We start from the raw sequence: 12,137 nt of genomic DNA on the forward strand, positions 1-12,137 counted from the left end.
AAGCTGATCTTGCTAGGATAAAGATTTGGTCGCTCTATTTGAGGAATCATTCGGCACGTTCTCCTGCATCAAAGAAGGTATGCACTGTGTCACGAGCCTAGTGTGTTTCCTTTTTTGTTTCATATGAATGGATAAATGAACTGAAAGGCATGCATTATTTTTCAAGCAATTTAAGTGGAAATATGGTGAACTTTTTAGAGCTCATGTATCCTAAGTCTTTCAAGCATAAAAATCCCAAGGCCTAATGGCAACGTCAAGGACTAACGGCTTTTTCCCCTGGCCTTTGCAGTTTAATGCTTTTGTTCAGTTGGGATTGGGAGTAGCACCCTCCATCTCTCAGGTCGAGGTCACCACCTCCATTTTCCTGTTGTTTTGTAGCTGCACCAAAGTTCGATGAAAATAGATTATATCATATAATATCGTTTTGGATATTACAATAAGCTTATATGTGGGCCTAAATAATACGAACTTACATGGAAACCTGCAATTGTGTATAGGAATTCACATTGAAGGCAGTTAACTCCCATCCCCACTGTGTTGGATTGGGCCCAACCACATGACACTAAGATGGTGAAGTGGAAAGCTGAGTGCTGTGCCATGTGAAATGCCCTGCGGCCGGGTTGTTTTTCTTACCCCAGAATTCTTCGCCATGTCTTTTGTCAAACTATGTAAATATTTTTTCAACAAAAGGCATGGAATGCCATGGATGTGTGTGGGGTTGGGTGGGGGTCTGGCAGTGGGACCCTCAGAGAGAGAGAGAGACACACACAAGGGCATTCCTCTTATAAGCGTATCATTTATTGAAGTGAGACTCTTCATTAGCAAATCAATTACAAGCTATAATATTTCTTTCTCTGGGACTCTCTGGGACACTTGCTCGCTCGCTAGGCTTCCACCCCCGTTAAATGTGTGATGATGGTTTTATATTTTAAATGCCGGCGATGACGGCAATGCATGTGTCCTGGCACTTGCTCATCCGCTCCGCAGTGCTAAAGCCTGAAAAGCGATTTGTGGCACAAAGGCAGAAATTCCCTCAAATCCCTCGGGCAGGAGTAATCCCCTTTTACAACAGAAATGTGTAAATCCCACTGCTGCAAAACCCTCCCTATCCAGTTACCCTCTTCACAACGTGATAATGTACGCACAACAAAATAGCCAAAGAATACAAACATGTTACCTAGTATTATATCATGTAGATGTTGCCTATAAATATCTCACTTTACATAGACTGCACATGGGATAAAAAAAAACACTTAGACTGCACATGGGATGAAACAGTTTTTTTCAGTGCACGGTTAAAATAGCAGATGCTTTTCTGTGCTTGTGTTTGTGTTTGGAATGAAAATGCCATGCATGGGCTCTGGACGACGATCAAATGCCTTTTCCTGTGACACGTGATTCAAGGCCAAACATTTTATTCCTTTACAACGTTCATACTCCTCAGTCATGCAGCCATCACCTTTCAGACATCGAGTCCACCTGTCCAACAACTATGAACTAACCAATTATCAAGCAACAGGTGAGGGGAGGCCACCCCAGGGCAGAGAACAGAAAGGAGCCTGAACTTACTATAGTGTGTGCATGCCTAGACTTGTGCTCCGCGACCATGAGTGCCATTTTGTCAAGCCTTGTATTTTCTCCCCACCAGAAAAACTACAGCTTCAACAAGTGCCCCTTCTACTGTCACTATCAGATTCTGGACTTAAAAGGGGAGATACGGAGACAATCCTGTTTTTTTTTACCCTTCCACTTCCCTTACGAGAGCATGCCAAGGAGAGGAGCAGGAAAGGTGGAAGGAAAAACTACTAGGATAATAGGAGCAAAATGATGTGACGACCTGAAAGAAAGAGAAAGATGGGGAGAGAGATAGAGGTGGAGAGAGAGAGAAATAGAGGGTTAAGGCACATATCGTAGTCAGGGCGTGAGGCGAACTCCACTCTACAGTGTAGGTGGAGAAGACCGATGGATGGACAGACTGACGGAGGGCCAGGCTGATGAATGCGGATCCTCATTAACCAGTGCATGGTGTGGGGTGCCAAGTTTCTCACAAAACCCCACTGTGTTTGACAGTCATTGAGGCGAAGCGCCCTTGGAACACGGCAGCTCCTGTGGGATAATGGGCCGGTTTGGAGGCTCCGAAGAGGGGGTTCACAGGGCCCGGAGAGCTGGGAAAAGGTTCAGGAGGGGTTTTTAATTGTTTCCTCCTCTTTTCTATCCCCTTGCCATTCAAGGGAGGGGGTAGGAGCGGTGGTTTGTATGGAGGGGAGGGGTTGGGGGTGGGGGGGGTGGAAGGATGACAAACAGGCAATGAAGGCAATTGTTTTGTGTTCCGCTGGACAAGCCCGGAGGTAAACACAACAAGCCTGTGTACTCTCTCCGGCAGCCTCAGCACTTAGGATTTTTTTTGGGGGGGAGGGTGCTGTTGGGTGGGGAGGGGCTGTTTGGGAAAAGGGAAAAGGGGTGCTGGTTAGGATGGAGAAGGGGGGGGGTGAAGGAGGCCCTCCGGAAGGAGCTGTAGGAGGGCCATGGGTGCCTGGGGGCCCCCCCACCGAATTGTGCGTATTGTCCACAGCACTAGGGTTCTCATGCATGTCTCACCACCACCACCACCACCATTACCATTACCATCAAACTCCCCCAGATAAAAGCGAGTAAAAGTGATGAAGCCCTCCACGATTAAGTGAGTTTGTGGCAGCTCAGCTCAGAGCTCGATCGAGCTTCCCAGAACTCAGTCTCTTTTAGAAGGGGGGGGGGGCTGGGAATGGGGGGATGAATGGAGAGGAAGAGAGAACGGCTGGAGCTCAGACATGCATACCAAGCAGCAGTATGTGCCCATTACTGGTAGAGAGAGGGGAGGGTGGGGGTCAGCAGAGAGATGAGGGGGTTCGGAGAGTTGGGGGGGTTGGGGTGGTCCTCTCTCAAACTCAAAGACGGTTTTGGACACTAAAGGTACTGTCCAAAGTCTGAGGCCCTCATTCAAGAGCTCTACATCAAACTGCTTCCCTCGCCTACCCTTTTTTTTAAACCTCACTAAAAAAAACTGGCAATGAGAAGATGTTGCAAGAAACCCCTACACCAAAATAATGTTTCCCTTTCAAGAGATAGATGCTACATTGGAATGTGTCGTCGGTTTTTCTCAACGGCCACCATTCATTGTTCAGAGGCCCCACATTAGTGGCCAAAGATGCCTATGAACAGGACCACAATACTACTTGTGAAGATGGCCACAATAACAACTAGCACAGCTTCCACAAACACATATGCGTGACTTCCTTTTCAGCTTTGCACAGTAGACAGGCAGGCCCGGCGTTTACTAAGCTTTCAGAGAAACCGACGGCTGGTGTAAGAAGGGAACTTGTTTAGTGAAAACCCACCCGTTTGTTGTGCATCATGCTGTGATTGAGTTTTTAATTATGAATTCCTTCGGCTTCTTCTGACAATGAGGGATTGTTTCATGGGGCATCATCAGTGGTGCCGGAGAGATGGGGAACAAAAACATCCCCCTCCCCTTCACAGAACACACACATGCAGTGTAGTGTACACACACACACACACACACACACACACACACACACAACACAAGCACACACAACAGACACGCACGCATACACACACATGCACGCACGCGCACACACACACACACACACACAAACAAACACACACGCACGCACACACACATGGATGCATGCACGCATGCACACACACGCACACACACACACACACACACACACAACACAAGAACACACAACAGACAGACACACACGCACACGCACACGCATACAAAGACACACACACACACACACACACACACAACACAAGAACACACAACAGACAGACACACACGCACACGCATACAAAGACACACACACACACACACACACACACACACACACACACACACACACACACACACACACACACACACACACACACACACACACACACACACACACACACACAGACACACAGTTCCAGTCCCTCTGAACCCCTAAACAACCCTCAGCAGTGACCAAGACCTCCCTCATGTGCGGCTGAATCGAACTGGACACAGAAAGTGTGTGTGTGTGCGTGTGTGTGTGTGTGTGTGTGCGTGCACGCTCGTGTATGTGTGTGTGTTTTATGTAGGCCTACTGTGTACAGTGTTTTGACTTTTTGAAATGCTTCAGCTTGCGTCTTCCCTTCGGTCTCCTTTCATCTTATCTGTCATGGGGTGGTAAAAGCTACACGTGAGCAGACAAGACAGTATTGTTGTTGTCAGCTCAGCACTCTGTGTCTGAACACCCCTATCTGCCTCAGCTACTGCACACACCGATCAATCATTAATCAGTGTAGTAGTGGTGGTATGTGTGCCAGTGGGTTTATACAGTATACACGACTAGAAGGAGGGGCGAGACAAGCCAGTCAAAGTGCTCTCACTTCCAACGCCTACAAGACAACTGCTACAGTACACGGTGCACAAGCCTTGGCATATCATGTGAATTCCATAGCAACAGTTGCTCACACCATGAGGCCATATACGGTACGGATAACATAATGTGTTGCACAGTGCTGGACGAGATTCAGACTCAGTGAGTCGGTACTGACTACACGTAATGGGCGAATATTCCAGCCATTAATATGACATGATTCCTGGAGATGCAAGAGTCAGTGCATTGGTGCAGATTGCATGTTAATTCGTGCAGTAGATGGCCAGTGATCTGGCTGTGCACTATACCCTTACTAACTGCTGGCCTGGCTTGCTGCTACAAGTGACGGACTATGAACGGTAGACGATATGTCACTTAGTGAGATGGGAGCGGTTGAATAGGTACTGATTGCATAGAACTCATGGACGGGGAAAAAAATCTGTACGCAACGCAACACAGCCATTAGTGACTGCACATGCTATGCATGCATGCATCGCAGGGCCGGGCAGGCAGGCAGGGCCGAGCAGACGGCTGTCTGTCTTCTGCGCCATGCCGCCGCAAACACGGATGAACAGATGCCTTTGTTAGCGCGGCCCAGGGGAGCCCGTTTGCTCACAGCTCGCTGCAGATTTTAGCACTCCCAACGCAGCGTGAGAAACACGGCAAACTAGAGAAAGCTTTTTCTTTTCCACCCATTTTTTTCTTTTTTTCTTTTGTCTGTTTGTGTTTCTGCATATGTAGTGCTACATGGTAGTCCTACTGAATGGATGTGTGTTTCTTTAAGTGAAGATGATTTTCTTGTGAGAGAAACAGAGAATACATGTAGGCCTACTGTATGTATGTGTGAGTAGACAGAGAGAGAGAGAGAGAGAGAGAGAGAGAGAGAGAGAGAGAGAGAGAGAGAGAGAGAGAGATGAAGGGAGAGGAGCGATGTGAAAAGACGGAGAAGGGAAAAGGAGTTTGGATGGCACTTTGGCAGCACCTGAGTGTTCCCAGGAGGATTACTTCAAATGCTACGGCAGACACCACAACTTGCCAACAAGCCAAGCCCACTCTCCTCGCTCTAACACTCAATAGACTGAATGAAAAAGACACGCACACATACACACGCACGCACGCGCGCACACGCACACACATAAACACACACACACGCACTTTCTCACTGCCTCTCACACACACACACACACACACACACACACACACACACACACACACACACACACACACACACACACACACACACACACACACACACACACACACACACACTCATTTGCTATCTATTCACATCTTTCTCCTGCTCCTTTACCTCTTTTCTTCCTCGTTTGCCTCTCTCCCCATCTCTCATTCCATCCTTCTCTTCCTTTTTCATTCCCTATACTTGTCTCTCTCTCCGTCTGTATCCCTGCCTCTCTGGTTCCCTGGTTCCCAAGCTCCCAGCCCTGCTACTGTGTGGAGGGAAGTGTCTGTGTGTACGCAACCCCTGTGGCAGTAGGCTGTGGGTTCAGCCATAACCAGACGTCTGTCATGACCCTCTCAACTCTCGCTTTTACTTAACCTCCCCACTCCTCTCCTCTCTCTCTTCCTCTCCGCTCCACTCAACTGCTCTCCTCTCCTCTCTGCTCCACTCCACTACGATCCCATCCTCTCTCTCTCTTCCTCTACACTCCTCTATGCTCCACTCCACTCCACTCCTCTCCTCTCCTCTCCTCTCCTCTCCTCTCCACTCCTCTCTCTCTTCCTCTCGTCCACTGACTGAAGCCAGCTTGACAGAGAGCACTGCCCAGCAGGGGCAAAGAAGCATGCTGTCCTTCCTCAACGGCCTCATCTTTTCTTCTCCTTCTCTATAGCTCTCTCTCTCTCTCTCTCTGCCTCTCTCCAGCGCCCCTCTTCCTCCCTCTTTTTTTCAGCCTGCAGAAAGACCTAATAGATCACCCACTGTTCCCCCGCTTCTCAAATCAACAGCCTTTTTGCTTCCCAGCCAGTAAACCCAATGGCCTTTTTCTCTTCCTGTTCTGTCACTGTATTTTACTATGAAAACGCTACCATGGAGAGCGCGGGGGCCACGCTTAAGGGGGAAGTGTTTGTGTTTGTGTGTGTATGTGTGTGCGTGCGTGCATGCGCGCGTGTGTGTGAGAAAGACAGAAAGAGAGACAGAGAGCGAGAGAGAGAGTGTGTGTATTTCTCTCTGTGTGTGTGTGTGTGTGTGTGTGTGTGTGTGTGTGTGTGTGTGTGTGTGTGTGTGTGTGTGTGTGTGTGTGTGTGTGTGTCCGTTGGGTGGGAGGGGGTGTTGGCTGTGGCAGGGGTCGTGGTCAGGTTGGCAGGCTTTAAGGGATGGGTCTCTCCATATCCTGGATACTAAGCAGGGCAGGGGAATTCAAGTGAGGGTGAGCCTGGCTGCACCTTAAATCATGCTATATGCTCTGAGCAGCGGCTTTACCCATGGCTAAACGCCCCCTCCTCCTCCTCCTCCTCCTCCCCTTTGCTCCCTACGTGCCTCAGTGCTATAGATTAGTGCCGTGCCTTCACACCTCTCCACCACCTCCTCCCTCCTACAGCCCTCCCCTCCACCACCCACAGCTCCCCAAAGGATTGAGAGGCCTGGGCTGCGCTCGGCCTCCTGGCACTTTCATTTGTTTGATTTATTTCTTATTGGTGCAGGCCCCTCCCTATATTGCACAAGGCCCCACCCCCGTTCGAAACACACACAGAGAGAGAGAGAGAGAGAGAGAGAGAGAGAGAGAGAGAGAGAGAGAGAGAGAGAGAGACCGAGAGAGAGAGAGAGACCGAGAGACCCCCGGAGCCTGCTTTGCGCTGGCAATCAATCCCCATGCTTATTCCCCAAGGGACCCCAGGCTCCTGAATGTAATATTCAGTAGAGGAGTGATTAAACGCATATATCTTTCAGATTTTTCAGATAATTCTAAAAACATTAGGTGTAAGCAGACTTCGAGGGATGCGTGCCTTGATAGACTTTGTAGGATGCAAACAACACATAGAGATATCTATACGAAACAATTCATATGTGGTCAATCACTGCTCTCTCATACACTAAACTGCACACATTTTGTCTGGCTCCTCTAGGATCTAACCCTTATATTGGGTACAATGTGTACATGAACAACATTATATAAAATCTGTATACAATTCACAGTATATCTGATTTATCTCTTCTCTCATGCACACAATGCAGTTTGGAGACCCCCCCAACACCTAACCATTTGGAAACAAATGTGTACATGGTGAACATTATAGATTTGCCACCTCAATAATGCCTACACACCCTAGTGTGCCACCCATTACTGTGACCATATAGCCTCCGGCCCCCTTCAGCCTGAGCACACACGGCAGGCTGACTGACTGACATATACCCTAATTAAACTAACAGTTTCTTCACAGCTGTTTAAGGCAGGCGGTCAGGAGCCATGCGTTTATCACCGCTCCACTTCCTCCCCTGGAAATCTGGTGTGTGTGTGTGTGTGTGCGTGCCTGCCTGCGTGCGTGTGTGTGTGCGTGCGTGCGTGCGTGCCTGTGTGTGTGTGTGTGTGTGTGTGTGTGTGTGAGTGTGTGTGTGTGTGCGTGCGTATGTGTGTGTGTCAGAGGGGCGAAGACCAATGTGGGCATTCACCCACCACATGACGAGGTGTTGAGATGTGTTCGTCTAGATGCTGGTGAGTGTTGAAGGGGATGGCAGTGAGGCTACAAAACAGCCCCAGTGGGCCCTCTCTGAGATACGTAACTAGATTCTGAAACTAGACCCATATCACTCTTTTTTGTTTTCATTTAGTCCACTTCTTGCACCAACGCAAAAACCTACAGCAGAATATAGCCATCAACAGATTACGTGAGTCACGATACATCATACCATAGATGCAGGGGCGTGGCACTAAACTCTGGGTCCTATGCTAAACCAGCTCCAACAGACCCCGTTTAGATGATATTAATGTAAGAACAAAAACAACACTGACTCCCTGTGGGCCCTCATACATGGGGCCCTTGTGACTCAGTCCCAGTTACAGACAACCTCCCTCCCCCCCTTTTTTCCTGTTTCGACGACCCTGCATGCATCATATACAGTACCAACAATGTAAACGACACAGTTCATTTTTATATTAATACTTTGCACACTGAATACCAGGAGTTCCAGGAACACAACAGACCCACGTGACCCCCCTCTGACTTCACATGTCCACATAGCATTGACCTTTCCATCAATTTTCAATCATTAAGATTTGATACAGGAATTGACAGTAGTTACGAAGAGAGCTGTCAACGACTTCCTTCAACCCCCCTGCACACGCACGCACGCACGCATGCACGCACACACACACACACATGCAAGCACACAAACACACACACACACAAGCATTCACATAGGCCTTCACATTCATAAATACACATTGTGCACTGGAGCGTATACCTCTAATGGTATGAATGAGTCATATTAATAGTATTGAATGCACTGGAATGTTTTTCATCAACACATTGGTCATCTCATTAAGTGTGTGTGTGTGTGTGTGTGTGTGTGTGTGTGTGTGTGTGTGTGTGTGTGTGTGTGTGTGTGTGTGTGTGTGTGTGTGTGTGGTGCATTTTGATCAATGCCACACTCCATCTACACACAGCTTCCTTGGGGACACAAATTGATCATAGTTACATGACAAAGTACTGTAGAAGGCTGCCCTCCATCTACGATGACATGGGTGGATATGCATCATGGTGTGTGTGTGTGTGTGTGTGTGTGTGTGTGTGTGTGTGTGTGTGTGTGTGTGTGTGTGTGTGTGTGTGTGTGTGTGTGTGTGTGTGTGCGTGTGCGTGTGCGTGACTAATGATGATGACACCATGGCAAAGTCATATTATTATCATTGCATGCAATATCAATCCATAGTATGGAACATATTTAGGCTGTTTGCTTTGTATTTATTAAGTAATTTAACATGCATTGGTACTTGAACCCCTCCTCAACCAAGACTGCCCTGGACAAATTGTGCTTAATTAGGCTAGAGTGTGCTTACAGTAATTACAGGATTTAATTATCTACTAAGCAAACTGGTCACCTACCTCAGCTACATATTGCAAAGGTACGTTTTTAACTTTCACCACACATGCATAAATGACACCTCGCCCCCCTCTTCATTTAATTTCCTTTCCCTTTTTTCTTTTCTTTTCTTCGCCTGTCAGATAATTATATCTGCATATGCTCGTGGTGGCGCGTTGATTATTCAGTGCCAACGCGAAGAGTTTAATTAAGACTGAGAACCGCACCTCTCTCCAAAAATAGAATGCTTTCTACGATAAGTAACATTGCCTTCTGAGAGGATTGTCCCTTTGCATCTGTAGAACAATGCACCTGTGTCATAAAGTGCGCTTAGCTGATTTCCCTTATCCGCTGGTGACGATTGGCTGTGGTTTGCGCACCATTCCGCGCGAAGCACCGATGTAAACAAAGCGCGCGGGTCCGTTGTATTGTGTCAAGACGAAGGTTCCGAGAGAAAATCAATAGTTTTTTTTTCTGAAGTAGCCTACACCTGATCGAGAAACGCTTAGGCATTTCCCTTTGTTCCCAACAGATTATTTTTGTGAGGTTACGCACAATGGCTGGTAACTCCTTTGATCAGATCTCGTTGCTCTACATGCCACAGCAATGGTAACAATATCATAATAGTGAGAAAAATGTAAGTGGGTTCATTTCTTACATTTAATTGGTTTCTTGTTTCATTTGCATTTGAGCTTGGTATCTTGGCTTTTTCATGCTAATTAATAGACATGGCTGAGTCTAAATCCATAGTGTTTCCAATCCAAATTCCAACATAATGTAGTCATGGACAGCGTCTAGGATTTTAATATGAGTAGGCCTATGCAAAACACAGCACATGTTATTATTATTATTGTTGTTGTTGTTGTTGTTGTTAATATTACTGTTATTATGATTAGTATTATTATTATTATGCATCAGATAATAACATAATCAATAGAAGAGATATAGCAGTGTTGCTGAAAGTAAATTATATTGGCCATGGTCTCCAATGTCAACGGTGAGCAAACTATCTGTGAGAAGTTTGAAAAAAAAATGTGGATGGTCCATTTCAAAAGGTAAGCCAATCAAACTCGGCCGAATCGTGTGCAATAGTAACGTCCAAAAGACAACTCACCTGCGCTCTCGACCCCGGAGAAACTATTTGTAGCTGCAGGTTTAGTTCAATCTTCTGTCCTCTTGTGCTTTCTTGCATCCGCTCACAAAACGTCGAGCCGTTCGTATAGGGGTTGTGTCGCCCTCAACGCGTCCTGGGCATGAGAGAGAGAGAGAGTTCCGTAGCCGTGCTGGCAGACGGATCTAGTGTGTGTTGTGTGTGTAATCCGTGGAGCTCCGCGCTCAGCAGTCCACACTGAATGAGGAGGATCTGCGCGCGAACTTGCTCTCGGCTATTTACGTTTTCTCCTTTTTTTCCTACCCCTGGCTCTCCCCTCCCCCTTTCACCCACCGACCCTGTGCGTCGGAATGATGATTAGGTTCCAACTAATGCCTTTCTATACAATCCAAAATGCTATGTGCTGAAACTCATCTGTCAGGTTGCAGAATTAATAAAAAAAAAATGACTCTACTATCTGATTTGTCGTTTTCTTATGATTCAGCTTCAATGTGTCAGTATAGCCTACATGTACCTTAACTCAGTATGGGAAGTGAAGTAACTGCTGAACTGAAACATCTTTCGAAAAATTGAGCTACTGTATTTGTGATGGGGTCCTACACCATTCATTTGCATCCAAGTTGAGGTGACAGTGAACTGAGCTACATCCTGACTCCAATGGGCCTCTGCCCAATAAATAACCAATGGTGAAATTGTAGCATCGCATGGACAGGCATCCTTAAGCTTTGTCTCAGTCCTCTCTCTCTCTCTCTCTCTCTCTCTGTCTGTCTGTCTGTCTCTCTCTATCTCAAGGTATGCTGTGGCATCACTATCAGTGAGGTTACAACATGGCATGAATCATAAGTGCAGTATGTGCAATCCCTTTGAAGTTGAAGACAAAGCTTAGAACTGAAAAGGGACTTGCTGTCCAACCCAAGGCACCTAGTATCTCTGTCTTGGTATTTAGAAATGTTGACATGAGTCATGATGAATATTTACAATTAAGATGTTACCTGTCACAAAGCATGTGCAAGGGCAGTCCACCAATGTCACCTCCCCTCGCTCCTCCCCCAAACCAAAGCCTGTGTCGGTATGCCTGCGCACATCTCACCACAATGCTCTTGTTGACACATCTCAGTTCATCTGATTAATGGATGGAACACACAAGTATGCACAACACACTTACATATGGTTGGCCACTGATCAAATTTGATTGTCAAAGACAAACATTAATGTGCCGGTTCAAGGAGTAAAGTCAACTGCTTGTGCAGTAATTTGATAGATGTAGACGTGTTTGACATAATTTCTCCATGAAACATTGTTTCCCCATTAATCAGTTAGTCTTCATGAAACACTGGTTCTGATGTGCCTATACACATCCATAGAGTATAAGCATAATGCACACTTCTTTATTATTGCCACACTTGTGGAAATTCTGTTGTTTTACTCAGCAGGTTTATGTGTCATTATGTAGGCTATGGAAAAGGGTCAATGAGATAGACATTCATAAAGATAAGCTACAACATGGACATGCAAGCAACATGGAACACCTGTGCTGTCTCACGGTTTAGCGATGCAATGTTTATGTAACCTTTAAACTTTTTTT

At 46.7% G+C, this 12,137-nt stretch overlaps 1 protein-coding gene across 1 annotated transcript in view; it reads right to left on the minus strand.

The window, feature by feature from the left end:
- The window catches only part of slc1a2b (solute carrier family 1 member 2b), a 37,446-nt gene extending 26,691 nt beyond the window's left edge, over window positions 1-10,755 (minus strand). The window contains exon 1 of the mRNA XM_063196595.1: window positions 10,556-10,755. The gene's annotated coding sequence lies outside the window, so the exon portion shown is untranslated. The remainder of the gene's footprint in view (window positions 1-10,555) is intronic.
- Window positions 10,756-12,137: the final 1,382 nt, after the last annotated feature.

This window comes from Engraulis encrasicolus, chromosome 4 (genome assembly GCF_034702125.1).
Source record: "Engraulis encrasicolus isolate BLACKSEA-1 chromosome 4, IST_EnEncr_1.0, whole genome shotgun sequence".
In the NCBI taxonomy this organism is placed as follows: Eukaryota; Metazoa; Chordata; class Actinopteri; order Clupeiformes; family Engraulidae; genus Engraulis; species Engraulis encrasicolus.